The sequence below is a fragment of the Aphis gossypii genome, chromosome 1 (assembly GCF_020184175.1).
Source record: "Aphis gossypii isolate Hap1 chromosome 1, ASM2018417v2, whole genome shotgun sequence".
Taxonomy (NCBI): Eukaryota; Metazoa; Arthropoda; class Insecta; order Hemiptera; family Aphididae; genus Aphis; species Aphis gossypii.
In genome coordinates, this window is record NC_065530.1 from 72,648,131 (window position 1) to 72,665,925 (window position 17,795).

Sequence of the window (17,795 nt, forward strand, 5' to 3'; positions counted from 1 at the left end):
TAATTATAAGTATTTATGTGCCAACTGACAATATATTAACATAATGAAGTTAGTATAGTATACAATGTATTATATACCTACGTATGAAATGTCATATTATTATTTTTGTAAGAAATCAATATTTTTTTTTTTTCGTTGCGACAGTAAAAATGATTAGATATCGATTTCATCTTTTTATGAACATCGTAATACCTTTATTATTGAAAAAAAGGTTATGATAATATAAAATTGGACATACACATTATGTACATAGTCGTAAATATGTATATTTTGGGCTTTGGCCAAAGTTCAATTGTTATCCTCTTTCAGGTTTCTTACGATAAATTAAATTTGTTGACTAATAATTCGTATTTTGTATTCAAATGAACCATAATATATTAAATTATTTTTTGATATTCTGGCAAATGGAATAGTAACCATGTAATTTGCAAAATATGTTGAACGCCAATTCTCATGCCAATACTATATACTTATAGATTGATATTAATTAATGATTCCATAAAATATGTAGGTATTTAAAAACCTCGGCAAACTACTGTATTTATAAACTATAAATGTTATGTTTCAATTTGTATTTTAGTCATAATATTAATATAATACGTTTACCCGTTTACTAATACTAAACCATTTACGAATCTTACGCTGCAGGTTAGAGTTTTATAAATATTTATTTTGTATTTGATTGTCTCCTTAAAATTTATGACATTAAAAAAAAAAAACATCTAAAGATTGATAATTTAATTTCCGTTTTTTTTTTTTTTTTTTTAAATCATTGTACCTAGTTATTATAATAACGTCACACCTTTATTTTTGTACACATTAATTATCATGTTATTATATGTTATTACGATACGGAATATGTTTGAACTACTTATTTCGCGAAATGTAAAACATCTATATCCTTATGTAAATAGATGTATATAATAGTCAATAGGTCGACTTATTAACGACTATAAAATAATAATATATATCGCGAGCACCTGTATAAATGGAGTAGGTACTTCTTTAATCATTATTTCAGTCACTGTATATAAGTACCTATTTAATAGACATTATTATGACTATGATAGGTACTACACCATCTATATAATTATATAAAAATATACCGGATGATCTATTTATTGTGAGCCGTTCGTTATTACTCATATATCTAGTGTTTTGGGGTTTTCTGAAATAATAATAAGTGTATTACGTCAAAATGGATCATTTCGTATGCACCATCATTATATTATTATTATTATCGTATACTGTATTGACTAAAGTGTGCGTATTTGTACGAACGTGGCTATAGAACTCCGCTGAATCGGTTTATTTATTAGACTTGTATATATACGCATAACAGTAAATTAGCGTGTGAGCATCTGTGTACACCTTGCATGCTTAATATAAATTACAATATTATACGATGTATATTAGTATAATGCAAATCAAATTATTTTGTCATTATATATATATATTTGTGTACACGAATGTGAAATGAGTTTAGTACTAACGACTAATCTCAGAAATTACTTTTTAATAAAAATCATATCAATAGATTTATTGATAATTTAATGGCGTATTTAGCTTCTTTTTTCGACTCTTATTAGAGTGGACTACAAATTAAAAAAAAAATGTTTGCATGTATTGTACATAGGGTTACTGTAATTCAATTGTTCAATAAAATGCAATGGTTTTATGTTTATAGCTAATAGGTTTGAAAACACCCGACGGATTTCAGAGTCATTAGAAAAGTTAGTTTAAAATTGTACAAGCGCTATATCCAATCCGCCACAGACGGATTACTAATTTCGATCGAATTAGTTCACAAAGCTAAGTATACTGATGCCCAAGGGCATAGGTAAGGGGAGTGTTTTGAATGTTCAAACACCCCCCGAAATTAAAGATAAAACAATTTTAAAATAAATATTGTGTATAAAATTGAATGTATATCTAGATCAAACTTCCTCTGAAAATATTTCCTACCTACGTCTATGCTGATGCTGTTTTGCCGGCTAACTGAGGTACCTACACTAAAGCCAAGATTCGCCGGTATAGAGCCGTATTTTATGTTTGTCCATATTTTTTTTTCTCGGACGAAGTCAGCCTAAACAGCAGGTTAAATGTATATACGTATAATATACGGAGCATTTCTTGCGTGACTGAACACTCGTAATCCCAGCCGGTCTTTTTTTGTATATTATATGTTTTAAACGTATTGTTATTGGTTTCTGTAAGATTTTAAGTGCTCAAAGAATTGTCATCTGATATTGAGTTATACTATTATTATACAATTGACGTTATTGCTGCAAACTTTATTTAGTTTAATAGGTATATAGGTTTATGAGATATAATGATGTATTATACTATTAATACATAAAGCCCGTAAAACACTGTTACTTTCCTAATGAAAATAATCTCGACTACCCACGCGTTTCGGGTAAAATGGCCATCACTGTAGTAGATATAATCTCAAAATATTATTCTGATGTAAGGTAAACTGTATCGAAGAGTTGTGCTTGAGCACATATATTATTACTGTGAACTGTCTGAATATCTTCCAATGTTTTAATGTGTATTATAATATTATAACATATGAGTATGAAAAACGGATGTAAAACAGATGTAGTGTGCTAGATGCAGCGCAAGTATAATATAACTTGTATATGTATTATTGATATTACATGATATCCCAAAGAAATTAATGTTAATTATTGACCATTAATATAAGCATCAATAATAGCCATAATATTTCTGTTTGATTAAAATTCATCACCTCGTGTCGGATCTGCGCAGATATCGGACTTTTTACCACATCCGTGATAAAATTGTATTTATAAGTTTGACAATAAATCATAATCTCTCGCATACTTTATTATCGTTTACAAGATAGTTATAGATTATTTAACTACCAGTTGCATAATAACGTCAACTTAAAAGTTCTGTTCAATAACATCAACATTTTTTTTGTTTCAAATCCAATACACGTTAATAATAATTAACGTTTAATTGAAGTATGCAAATTAAAAACGTAGTTTTGCCAAAATTTGATGTTTAAGAAATAAGTAAAACTTTTATATACATGTGAGTCAATATAATATAGTTCAATAGTTGGTATAGAATTTTAGCATAGCCAATAAAACGTTTTAAATTCTAACATAGATTATATTTTTTGTAGAAGCAAAACATATGATTGTAGGCGATGCCATGATATAAACACGCAGTTCTACACACAATACTCATAGTACACTTAAACTAAATAGTACATAAAAATAACTTTGGTTTTATCTCGTTTAAAATGGTCACGTAACATTAAGCCCTGACAAATATTCTTGTCCAAGACGTTTGAATTCAACAAAACGTTGCATTGTAATGATTATCTTAAATCGTCTTCTCCAATAAACGTATAGGTCCTCAGAGCGTAATTAATTCTCCCCACCCGATTCTATATTGTGTTTATTTAAATCCTGACCTTTGGAATTTTTAAATAAGTAAAAATCTATAGTATTTTTGTATAGTTAAATTATTTATAACATTGATGCAAGCTGTGGAAGCTACAATAATTTGAAAATAATGTAAATCTATTACACTTTACTATTTTTAAAAGTTTAAAGCGTTTACAGAAACTATTGTCTATTATCCATGTATTTATTATTAGCTATCCTCGTGCACTTTGTTATCTGTACAAATCATATCCACGTTAAATTTAGTTGCATAATGCTAACATTTAGCTTAATACGTTTGAATAAATAATATTTTTGGTTTTCTAAATCATAGATGATATTTACACAGCTTTCCAGTGTCAATATTAACAGCAGAATTTTTTTATTTTATTTTATTTTTTTTTTTGTGATAAATGAACCAAATTTGATATTTTTTTCATTCTGGAAAAAATCCATCAACTCTTGAAATTTCAATAGTGTAAACCAAGAACAACGAAAAAGTTTTGTATTGTTATACTGTACATCAACTTTTCACTAAAACACCAATTTATAATAATGACTAATAACTAGTAATCGGTAAAACGGATAAAAAAAATAATATCTTATGTGAGTATTTGTCAAATATTTAAAAAAACAATTATACATAAATTAATAAATTATTTTTTATTAACTTAAAGAATAAAAAATAAGCCTAAAACTTGCTATGCAATGTACTTTATCATTAAAAAAAAAATAATAATAATAAAATCAAGATAGGTAATCAGATAAATATTTTCAGAGAACAAGACAAGTGCACAAAGATTTACATTTGCCCTTTACATAGGCATTCATACTTGTAGTTAGTAGTTACATAGGATATCCAATATTTTAAGTACTTCTTAAACGTAGCGAAGTAACTCATGGAAAACCACAAAATTTAAATACAGTATTTACGTCCCCTCATCTAAAACCCTCCCTCACATTCCCAAAGGTTCTTGTACCTCCGAAGCTGACTTCAATAATATCCTTTTACCTAATAGCCACACTAACGATAAGCCATTTACTAAATTTATATCAGAACTTCCCACATTAATTAATCCCCTCATTACGCTCCTTATAGCAGGCTGTTCTAAACAAACAGTTTATTCCTTAGTCCAGACATTTTTCTTACCTCATTAACTAAATTAATTCAATATTTTTAATCACTGTACATTATGTTGTCTGTACCTAACTTGTTCATTTCACGGGTCTTCGATTCATATCTATATTTTAAACGCTATATTATACTATTTTAATTAGTACGTATCACTATTATTATTTTGAAATGTATTTTAATTACTTCATGTGTATCTTGAATACGATACTGTTGAGCTATCATATTTATACTAGAAGCTAGTAAAAAAAAAAAAAATAATAAAAATAAAATAATATGTCCTGACCAACTGATTCATCGTCACCTTTAAGCTCATCCCCCAAAGGCGTTAAAAGGTGTAATAAGGGGTAAAGATGTATAACGTTACTTCTTGGATTTTTTTTTTGAAACCCTATGTTTTTAAAGGAAATTATAATATTTTAGAGGAGTACCTAGTTCACGTTTGATCTTACATTCATTTACTTAACCTACTACACGTCGACTAAATTTATTTAATGCCGGGATCACACTATACTGTTTTGTTCCGTATTCTGTACAATAATTAATACGTAGGTTACAAATTACCAGTTAGACTCAAGTTTCTTATTCAGTTCTATATGACATACGGTCCAGGTTTGTATCGTAATAAGTTATTGTGGTATAGAACTTATGAGCGAAGATTGGGGGGCCTGTTTTGGGCGTTCATAATATAGGAACGAAATAAATTTGTAATCGCGTTGATAGTATTCACCTTCTTTGTCTCACATAAGTATGTAACCTATTGCTGATCATGATTAAATTGTAAAGTTATTTTTTTTTACTTGAAATATTTAAATCTTTATAAAGGAATGTCTGAGTCAAACGTAAATTTTCCCTGCCTCATAATCATACGTCACATTTGAAGACATTTCGTTCATATATGACGTATATATAATCAATTATTTATACGGAAAAATTTCATTTATGTATAATAACAAGTAAAATGATTATAGCGGTTAGTGTGTTACATTACATACATCTTGCGAGTGAAAAACAAATTAATATTAATTTAACATAATATAAATTATATATACGTTAATAAACTATTTTGTACCAAGGAAAAAATAAATCATAAATATTATTCATTTATTCACATCATAACATACCATTATAAAATAATGATTTCATCATCATACTAATTAGTAATTATAGATATATTTTATATAAGTTTTACTAAAAAAAAACATGTCTACGTACATTAACAGAGTATTACTGACTAGCATGAATATTACAAGAACTACTGTGAGATATAATAAAAAATAATTATTCGTTTGTTTTAAGATTAAAAGCTTATCCTTATTACGTGCATTATTAGTAGTGGTTTTTTTTTTTTTTTTTTTTAATTCATTTTTCGTAGTAGAGGTTAACAATCTCAGTACAACCTAAACGGATAGGTTTACAAATACGTAAATATTCATTGGGATAATAAAAATGTTAAAACTAAAGCCAGTCTCAGTGGTCTCACGCGACTCGTGTACTCGGCGGATGATGAGAATCATAATCGCTGGACGCCAATGCTTACGTGTCGTTCTAACATGACTCGTATATTTACCGTATATGTAGTCTCACGTGACTCATAAAGCTTAGCGAAATCGATTGTGTGTATATGTTGACGGATAATTTGCGAAAATAATAAGTGTTTCAAACAGATACTTATATAGGTCTATACAGTCAATAACAATAATGTCGTTTATTAAACTTATCCGTAAAGCTCACAGTCGTGATTAATACACCAAGCGTTAAATCGAAAACAAAAACCAAAAGCTTATTAGAACTAACAACGATGCATTTGAATCTAATAAAATATCCCGTATAGATTATACAAAACAATTGTGCCTCAAAAATTAACCTAATGTATGATTTTAATATTTATATATTTTTTAATGTTATTTGAATAAATATACCAACAATGTAAAATTTAAAAACACCAACATATTTCTAAGCTCGCCTCTTTTGAAACAGTCTTAAGTCTGTATAAAATTATGAGGAATTTGTAATGTAATAGAAAAGAGCTGTTTGGAAATTTACCTTTTTGTAAAACGAGAGCCGAATAAGCTATAGCTGTATTTTATTATTTAAAAGTTTGAATAAAAACATTAAACCGAGATATTTTTCGCGATTTTGTTAAGTAGACATGTTAACCTTTTAGTGGGCGCGCTATTATCTATTAAAAGAATAGTCACGCGTTGTAAAATTTACAACAGTCCCAATATGTTGTGATTATCGAACACATATCGAATATCATTGCATTTATTGTTTTATATACCTGAATTTATTAATACAAATACATTTACTATTACAGGCAGTACGACTAATAATACAATTAAATTAAATTAATACGTTCAATAAATTGTTTTTATTTAAATTCATAAAACATTTCAAAAATAGCCTAAAACATGTAGATAAAAACATTTTAAACGAATACCCAAGGGTTAGGTTATCGACGATAAGATAACAATTAAATATAAGTAAAAAAAAAAAAAAGTTACAAAAGTATTGTATTTTTTACAACAGCGCACTACTGGAAGGTTAAAAAATCTTAATATTATGTTATAATGGGGACTAAAAGGTTTTAATTTTCTAAATTTAAAGGAGAGGAAGCGTATGAATATATTTGAGATAGGTTCAACGCTGATTTAGAGTTGTACGTTGTACCTATTATAATACGAGAACTTCCAATTATTCTTGTTGGAATCGAACTTGAAATATGACAACACAGAGGTGCCTATTAGTTATATCTGTAGAATTTCTGCAATGTTAACAATAGCATTGAATAGGCTTTATTTAAAAAAACAAAATGAATTACTATATTTTCAGTGAAAGACAGTTTGGTGTCGAATAATACCTCGAAATAAAATGATTAAAAAAACACGTCAAGCGGGAGAATTCGATAAATCATAATAATATTATTACTGGTAAATGTAATGATGAGTTTTTTACGAGAAAAAGTAATCACTGAACTTTCGCTATGTTTTAATCGTACCTGTGACACGTGAGGCCAATCGTATCGTACATACGAAACAACAAAATCGGTTATCTAGCGAATTTATTTTTAATACCCAAAATTCATATCGTTATAATAACTTCAACACCGAAATAATAAATTATGGAAATAGTATAAAAACGAAAACTTGGCAATTCGAATTCTAGCCTGTCATTGTCGAAGGTTCTCGTTCCGCTATTCGTACAAGGGTAAATATTAGGTACTAGATGACCACAGCGGTATACTCGGTAATTCGTTGATGACTGTTTAGCTGCCTTGCCCAGCATGTACGCCCAATGGTCATTTAGCGAATTATTACAAGCTATTTATTTATTTGTCAAATATACTACCGTGCTAATACCAATGGGTAGATTATCGATGGTTGTCTGCAAGTCTCAATAACTGTAAGTTTTATTGTAATGTAGCATATGTAGCATATAAGATGTTGTCGATGTAAAGAAACGTTTAGACTAAATAAGTTCTCTGAGGACTAATTCCGCCTCTCTTCTTGTGCTGTTTGGAGTCGGTATACTATTAGAGAAATAGATTAGAAGAGCGTTTCTTTTTTCTTGTATTGTGCATTATTGCGTTAGACGTAAAACGAACGTTTATCTTCTTTTGTGTCGATTTAATTGATTTTAATCAACAGGTAATTATATTTTATGGTTCGATTCTCGCCAAAGACAGGGTTTTTGCACTTTTATTTTTAAAATTGTATTCAACTATATATTATATTATATTACATTTGAATGTAACTATAAAACAATTTTATCTCTTATATCGAGCCGATCGATCGAACGTGAGACGCATGTACGCATTCGTGATAATCTGAATACAATACGACGTGTGCAAGTGTAATTTTTTCCTTTCAGAAGGCCCATATTATATTGCATGATATAATACGCATTGAGGAGCAGCGCTTTCCCACCAACGGCTTCAGCTGAGGATTATCTTAGTATTATGATAATATAATACATTATATACACATACGTTTACCACCGCCTTAATGACTTATAAAATATACTATGCACATATCACCTACACGATAATCATATTACTTCGGAATGTTTACAATACGGTTAAATAATTATAATAGGTATATATTTTCATTGCCGTAACCTCCAAGTCGAGTCGGGGTGTTCTACAGTAATTCAATAAAAGTACTACAATATTCGGAACTGTCGATTTTGTGTGACCGTGCACAAAGAAAATATTATAATTATTATTGTAGTTATTACCCCGGCCCGTTGAAGTGAGTTGGTGTTCGCCAATGACCACTGGGGATGAATCCCCGTTTATTTATGTATTAATAATAATATTATAAATGTATACAGGATGAGTTTTTAAGCATACACATCTAATTTTTGTATTCAAATACAGATTTTTGAAATTTTTAATTGTATTAGACGATATTTTTGAATACTAAGATATTTGATAACACTTAAATTACAAACATTGTCTAAGTATATTTTATCAAGTAGTAATTATTAACAAATACTTTATACTGTATGATTAATTATAATTAAGTACCCATTTACTAGAATTTAATAGGATATTATTATCATTATTGCATTTAAAATAAAATAATTCAGAAACTATTCGTTAAATTTTCAATTAAAATATGTCAATATTTCTAGAAAAATCATTTATTTTTACATAATTTATAAATTATCATTTGAAAAAAAAAGTCGGTATTGCCACTTAATAATCCTTAAATTGTGTGTAACATTTAATATTTTAAAACATCGTTTTAATTGCAAACGAAAATTCCGAAATAAAAATTTGAATACATGTTTAAGTATAAAAATGGGGAGAAGATTTTTAATGCGTAATGACAAACATTTTACACTGAAAAATGAAACAAAAACTATGACAAATCTCTGGAAAAGATAAAATATTGCTTCTTGTCCATTGATTTCTGGTACGAATTTAAATTTATAGTCAAAAAAAGTCAAAAAGGGATTTATTTCATGTAAGTAATACATGAATTGTATAGATATTAAGTCTGGAATTCATACATAGTAATTCGTGGTTTAAGTTTAAACAATATTATATTAGACTCATAATAATTTATCACAAAATATGATAGTGTCGACTATGGATTTGGCACATTCGTAAGTATAGGGCAATTTGCCAAGAATGCTCACAACCATTTTTTTCCTTTATTAATTAATTAATTTAAATTTTTGTAATGCTTAAGTATGTCTAATTAAAAGCTATATTTTTTTACATAATTTAAAGAGTGCACTGTAGCAATACTAATGTCTGTTTTTAAAAACGCTATATAATATTTTTTTTCTGTTAATTGATAACCGATAATTTTTATTATTTTATATCTATTGTTATATCTAAATTTAAATTCAAATAAGTTGTTTGAATTTACTTTGTATATTAATAATAATAAAATGTTCATGATAATAGTTTCAGAACATATAGACTATAGAGCCTATATATTTTTTAAACATTATAAAAGTTATTAATATTTTATGTTTTGGTAAAACATTTCAATTATTTATAAGTACTAAACTAAATATTATATTTTTGTTAAACATTTATAAAACCATCATTTTTAAGAACTAAATTATCCTTAGTAAATACATTTTTATAACCTGAAAATAAATCGTTTCAATTTCGATTTAGATACAACAAAGTTTTTTAAAAAAGTGATATGTTTAACATATTTAGACTTAATGAGGGGAAAAAAGTAGTTTTAATTTGAAGAAAAGTTGATGTTGCTTCAAGACATCCTTTAAATAGTATAAAAAGTATATTTATTTCAAAATATTACTTTTTGAGTATACTGAAAAATTTAAGAAAAAAACAGAAATCAAATAAATTTATTATTAAATGACAAAACGGGTTGTACCATCATGTTTGGTGAATCAACCGGTATATTAAATTGTTACGTTTTCACGACTAGTATGTGCAGGTGCACAATATGTGAAATGTGAGTGATAAATTGATTTTCCCTCAACTTTATAAATAATATAAACTTACTATACAATATATCGGATGTATCGCGTTACCACGTGTTTATTCTGTTTGACCAGTATAATATAATAGCATATTATATGATTGATAATCGCTATTGCGCACGTGCACTTGACTCAAAATTGCGTCGTACATTGGTACATATATATAATTGGTTTAGTTAGTCATCCCGTACAACGATCGTTGTCCAACCTAAATTAGGTCAGTGTTTATATATATTTTGCTTGTAACCCGATACATTGTTGGCGTGATTTGTAAAATCGAAAAACATTAAAATTACTTGAAAATGAAAAAAAAGATTGAAAACATCCGTTAATAATATTGCTACACATTTTTCTGTACACAGATACTCAATTACTAAAATATCATTAGAACTTTTTCTATAACTCAGGAGTCAGGAAGGTACAATGGTATAATCCAGCTCACCCACCCACAATGCCACAATGACTAGTAATATTTTCATTATTGCATTAAAGATAGTATTGTATTTTACTATACTTATTATGAGTTATTGTAATGCATTTTTAAATATAATAGCAAATATTAGCGAGGTGAAAAATATTACTTCTTGGCTCGCTGAGTCTACTATAATTGAGCGAGTGTATCTAAGGTGTGTGTTGTCGCTTAAAATCCAAAAACGATTAATCATGGTGTTAAAAAAAATGATTACGAGCATAGCTCATTAGCTGCTTAATAAATTACATTTAGTGGTTAAAACTTTATACAGTCTTTTTTTTTCTAAAAAAAAAAAAAAAATCAATGATAAACAATTTTCTAGATTTCTTTTTTTGTAACGCCTTTAATAATGATTCTATGATTCTATAATTTCGAATTTCCTTTAGTGAGACTTATTTTCTGTCTTTATTCCAAAAATTGCATTCTACCGAACAATACTTTAAATACAGCATACTTATATATATATATATTATGTAATATTTCTGTTTTATATCATATTGGGCTGAAAAAATATTAAATTATTCCAAAATTGTATTTTTATGTGCATTAGATTAGGATAATTCATATTATACAGTTTTTACAGTTACTATATACTATAACACTATCCTAATATTATAGACGTACTGACGTGTCCTGTTGGGAGGTTTGGTAGTACCAGTTAACCAGTCTGTTTTAAAACTGTTAAATAATAATAATAATTATTATTATTATGGCAGTATCACAATTATATTACATTTTCAAAAAACGCTCATTTTATTAAATTATAGAACGGTACCTAATAGTTATAACAAAATAAAACAAATTGTAACAAAATACATTTATGTTTAGCTAAATTATTTGTATTAAGCCGTTTTTACACTTTGATAATAAATTCAATTTGATTCAAACTATATTATATCCACACAACCATATTATCACTTAACGGATGGAGACTAAAAGTATTTAAAAATGTCCGTGTATAGTGTATACATCCACTGCCAGCACTCGTCGTCACACGATATTGGCGGAAAATAATAAATTTCATAGTTAAATATCTACCAATCACCAACTTAAATATAACGAACCTAATAAGATAAGAGTGACTGAGTGACAGTTGAGAAGTTTGATTTTTGAACTTTGTGCCTTTGTTTTCTTTTGTACATATTTATTATTTATTTCATTTTTTTTTTTTTTGTGCATTTGATAAATTAAATTAATACAAAACAAAACTACTTACGCATTTTTCAAACCATCAAACTTATTTTGAAACGTTCAATGCTAATATTAAATGACAATGTACTAAATAATATTATATAGTCTATTAAATGTTAACTTATAAAACTAATAATGTTGAAAACTCAATTTATAACGTTTTTATTTTACTTTTTCATATTTATATGCAAATAGGTAGTTGATATTAGTTTAAATTGTCATATTTTAAAAGTGTTCATCCAGTTCAGTTGATCAGTAATTTTCCACGTCGTAATATTCGTGATAATAAACGTATAGTAAGTTTCAATATGTCATTAAATAAAAAAATATAATTATCTTTGAGTTGAATATTTGTACGATAATATTATTTTATTAATGTGGTAAAAACAAAAAAACATCTTATAATATAATTTAATCGTAGATAATCAACATTATTAGTATGTATACGCTACTATAAGACAAAAACATGTCAAAAACGTTTGTTAAAAAATTGGTTACAAATCACACCGGCTATGACTGGGCATATTTCAACTCCCAATAATGGGCACGTTTCAGATTACTATAAATATAATTCGCGCAGAAATTATTTTTGAAATTCGGTTTGGCGATTTTCTGTACGAAAAACTAATTATCCATTTCAAAATTTCGACAAACCCGCTGTTGCAACACTATAATATCATTTACATACACAATCAATTTATTGTGCACAATGCATGAAACATTTAGAGCACGTTTATAAAGGTGCCGTTCCGTTAGGGAAAAATATAAAACACATATCGTCGAAAAACTCGAGTCCGCCATTATTGTTACGTTTCGAATCTAAAATGCATTGCGATATGCTCGTCTTGTATAATATAATAATATTATATTATAGGTAATATTGTTACCGTGAACCATGCCATTCTACACGACGGTGCATACTAATACAATACTATACATGCATAATACGAGTATAAATAATACACGCGATTGATCTATGTAGATCACGTACACGCTGTGTAGGTATATAATAATATGCTTATTTGTAACTGTTTAACGTGCGAATTCATTTTATTATTATTGTTTTGTTTTATGCTAAAACTTCCGTGCACAATATAGTTATTTATAAGTACGTGTTTAGAGTTTACGCATAGTATAATAATCAAGAGGACATCACACTCACTTGTCATCGTCTCAACAATTTACAAATATCAGGGATGGATCCGGGAGAATATCACACTTTACGCATACCCACGTATAATTCTAAAATTTTTCTAATACAATATTTATATTCAAATCATTTATAGGAGAATAATAAAAAAAAGATCTGTATTCACTCATTTATTATAATATACTTAGATGCTGAATACTATTAATAAATATTTAATATTGATTTACATTTAAAATTGTGCTAATGCGCTATTTTTTATACATTTTTTCGTTTGTACATTTATACCTAATGATAATATAACAAAGCGTGTAAGTGATGGGTTTAATAGTTGTTTGATCGTTTAATGTTTAAACATTTAAAACGATAAAATTTGTTTGTACATTTGAATAAATGCCGTTCCTTCCTCAAATCTCAAATCTTTCATTACAGATCTGTCTCCGGGTAGCAGCTGATTTGCGTTCAGTTCAACTAATTTTGTGTTGTTATCGAGTTTTAATATCCGAATAAGTTAGCCAATTATAACAATTTTAAGGTAAGAAGGAGTATTTAGAGAACTGTGTAAGTTTTTATTGATACTTTAATTTTGAAACGAGATTTTGAGATTTTAAAATTTAAACATCAATAAATTCCTTCGAAACACTTTATACGATACATTAATGTTCTTTAAGGTTAATAATATGAGAATACTACTCTAATATTAAAAGTTAACTATATAAAATTGGTTCTGTTTATCACAAATTTGATAATAGTAAGTACAATAATATGTTGTTCAAAACATTTTGCAAGACTGAGTCTACAACAACTGCACATGCGTGTGTTATACAGTGACGTTTTTTTAACTTTAAAACTACCTATTCATTGTTTTTGAAATATATTAATTTTTAATCTAAAATATACCTCTGGTCTATAATATTTGTAAATGTTTTCAACTTTAACATACATATACATGGACTCGGACGGATTACGTTCTTAATCCTTTTAATATTTTAAAAGTTTTAAATTAAAATTTAATTTCACTTGTATGTTGTATATTATATATAAACATTTTGTAGTTTAATCGCCTATTGTAGAAATTATTGGGAAATTTTAATACTTAAAAAGTTGTAATATTATTTAGTTTTTTAATTGTTATAAAATGTGTATAAAACAAAAAATAACTGTAAATCATTATATAATAAATAATGCATAGGTAAGCAAGAGTGGTGCACTTGAATTGGATTTTGGTGTTAATGTTTTAACTGCAACGCTGTCCATACTTACACGACAGCGGACAATTAATTGCGACATTTTAAATCAAAACCATCATTATTACAAATGTCTTTTATTCCATATAGGTACCAATATATTAGGTTCAACTCGAGAATCTATTGTGTTTGAATAATGCTCCAAATAATGTTTTTACGCATTAACATAGAGTTATTTTAAAAATATTACTTTATGATACCAAAAATAGTGTATAAGGATACTTAGGAGTCAATTGTTTAATTTATTCAGAGTTATATCAATTTAACCTGCAACACAAAATATGAAGTGTAAATTAATTATAACTTATAACTATGAAACTATTAATTTTTCTAAGAAATAAAAAAAATTGTATTATTTTTAATAATTTATACAGCCCTCATATCGATGTATATAGCTATCCACTATTTACAGATAATTATTTTTTCAAAAGGAAACTCATGTTTTAGATTCCTTATTTTTAAAAAATATACTTTTCTAAAATATTGAAGTATATAATTTATGAAATTTATTTAAAAAAATTTATATTTTGTTTATGAATAATTGCATTATACGTGTCTAAACATCAGACGTTATTTTATTTTTTACACAGATTAGTGTTATTAATTATTGTCATCAAAATTAGTATAAGGTGAATTATCCTGTGTCTAGTTATGGAATAGTGTGAATAGCACGGCTAATACAAAATGGTGATGATACATTTTGAGTCATTTGTCATCGACATCGGAGGATGGCTGAAATTTCTTGACAAAGTATAGACAATTTTTTATCATATCTTTTACAGTATTTTTTAATCGTTTTTTCCAATGTTTTAACGTGAATTACTAAGCATATAATTTTTGTTTAAAAACCATTATATGAGTGTGAATTATACGAGTAACCACAATTTGTGGGAGATATATTTAAAACCCATCGACTGTTTGGTAATAATAATAAGTCCGCAATTACTTTGTAACACTCGTGCAGAGTACCAATACGTAAAAAACGGCAATAATAATGATGTTTTCCTAACACGTCATATAATATTTATAGACACAAAATAAAAATATACATTATTATAATTTACTATTTATGTTCGTAAATCGTATACAAGACACGCGAGTCTAAATCCGGTCTATGTAAGATATAATATTGTACTGCACTCTGTGCGATAATCGTTATTAATAACATAATATTATATCGAACAACCGACCAGTGAATATATAATATTAATTATCATTATTATATTATATATTCTTGCAACGTCACGTTGCTAAGGTAGATAGTATATACAGAGTGACTAATATATCGGGTATTATATATACCCGGCTAACACGATCGCTTCTTTTTTTTTTTTTTTGTCTTTTTTTGGTAGTGTGTATTTATTTAAATTTTAGTTTTTACAATTCTATATTTTATTTTGTTTCATTAATACGGACTTAACTCAATAAAGTACAGTAATAGGTAAGTAAATAATTATACGAGCAAGACAAGTCAGCAGAATCGAAACGGAACCAGATATCCAGATAAATGTAAGAAACAAAGAGTGGAGATTAAGAGATATCAGATTTACATCTATTAATTTTCACTAATCGACGCCTACCAGATAAATTAAATCAAGTCAATATAATAGCGAATCATAAAATCTAGGTTTGCTAAGCACTTGAAGTTGTACAATGTGATCAACTGCATTGAAGGGTTTTTTAATGCCTCTAACATAGATTCTTAAGCATAAGTATAATAAATTAGACAATAATTTAATTATTATATTTTCAGATATTAAAATTTATATAACTTTATATGAGGTCTTGTGGCGATATGAACATATTTTTTTGTCTGTTTTTACAAATAAGAGCCTCCCTTAAATTCTTAATTGCACAATTTTTTTGAAAATGTTTGTGTGTCTGACTCAAATTCAAACAATGGTTATATTTGTTTAATGAATTTTATGTATTGAGAGAATAGGATCAATAATAATATTTTTATATTAAGTTTAAAATAGTTCATAATATGTATAATATTTAATCCAGAAATTATCATATTCAAATAATTTTTACAAATTGAAAATGCTATAGAATTGTATCAATATTATTATACATTATATTATAATATTTTTTTTTTGTCAATATTAATCACTTTAAAATTTAAATTACTATAATAGTTTCCGATACAATATTTTATCAATAGCCTTAGTCTATATAAAGTTTAATAATTCAGATTCTACACGTACTATATTATATTTTAAATTTAAATTTATAAACTTCCATCAATTCAATTCAAAACAATCTTCTGTTTAATAATAATAATAAGAAAAAAGGTGGTTCTAATAAGAAAATTTTTTTTTAAATAAAATATAGATTTAAGAAGGTAACTAATTTAATATAGAGTCTTATTGTGTGAGTTATTAAAAATGTCTAGTATTTTATTCGAAATTTGAATTAATAAATTATAAAAGAGAAAATAGGGGTGAGTAGTATACTTGGCGAATAACTCTGAATTTATCCATTATACAAATAAGGATGTTTTTAAATTATTTTCGTACACTAACATTACTAACCCCGTGAGTGTGCACGTCATATTTTTTATTCGATCATATTATTATCTTTAAATAACGCCTAAGAACTCATAATTTTATAATACGAGTTTAGGTAAATTGATCTAATTGCAATGATATATTTTTGAAAATATTACTTCAATTTCATCACTCTGTAACATGCAGTACTTGTTATACAAATAATAAATGGCAACGCAATACGCCGAAATATCAGAATTTCGACTGTCATTCTTGTCGTCGTTGTCGTCATAATCATCATTACTTTCGTCATCGTTGTCGACAGTGACGTTTGACTGAACATCACAGTAATATATTATATTACTTGCGCGCCGCCCGCGAGCGTGCGTATGTGTATAATAAACTAATTTAACTTCCATTAGCTGTATTATAGTTACCGGCGTGATTGTCGTCATCAAAGGTTCAACATCAAAAGGTGTTGTCTCGGATAAGATCGTACGATGTATCGAATGACGTAAAATAAAAAGTCAAACGAATCGGGGAATACGTTCACAAAATTACAAAAGACTTGCGCGCAAATTTCAAGGTCATTTTATTGTTAATATTGTTAGTGGCGAACTCGATGAAAGCAATATAATAATACTACAAAAAAATATATATATTCAATTTTAATGGTAAATTAAAATTCGTATCAGAAATCGATGGACAAGACGACATTG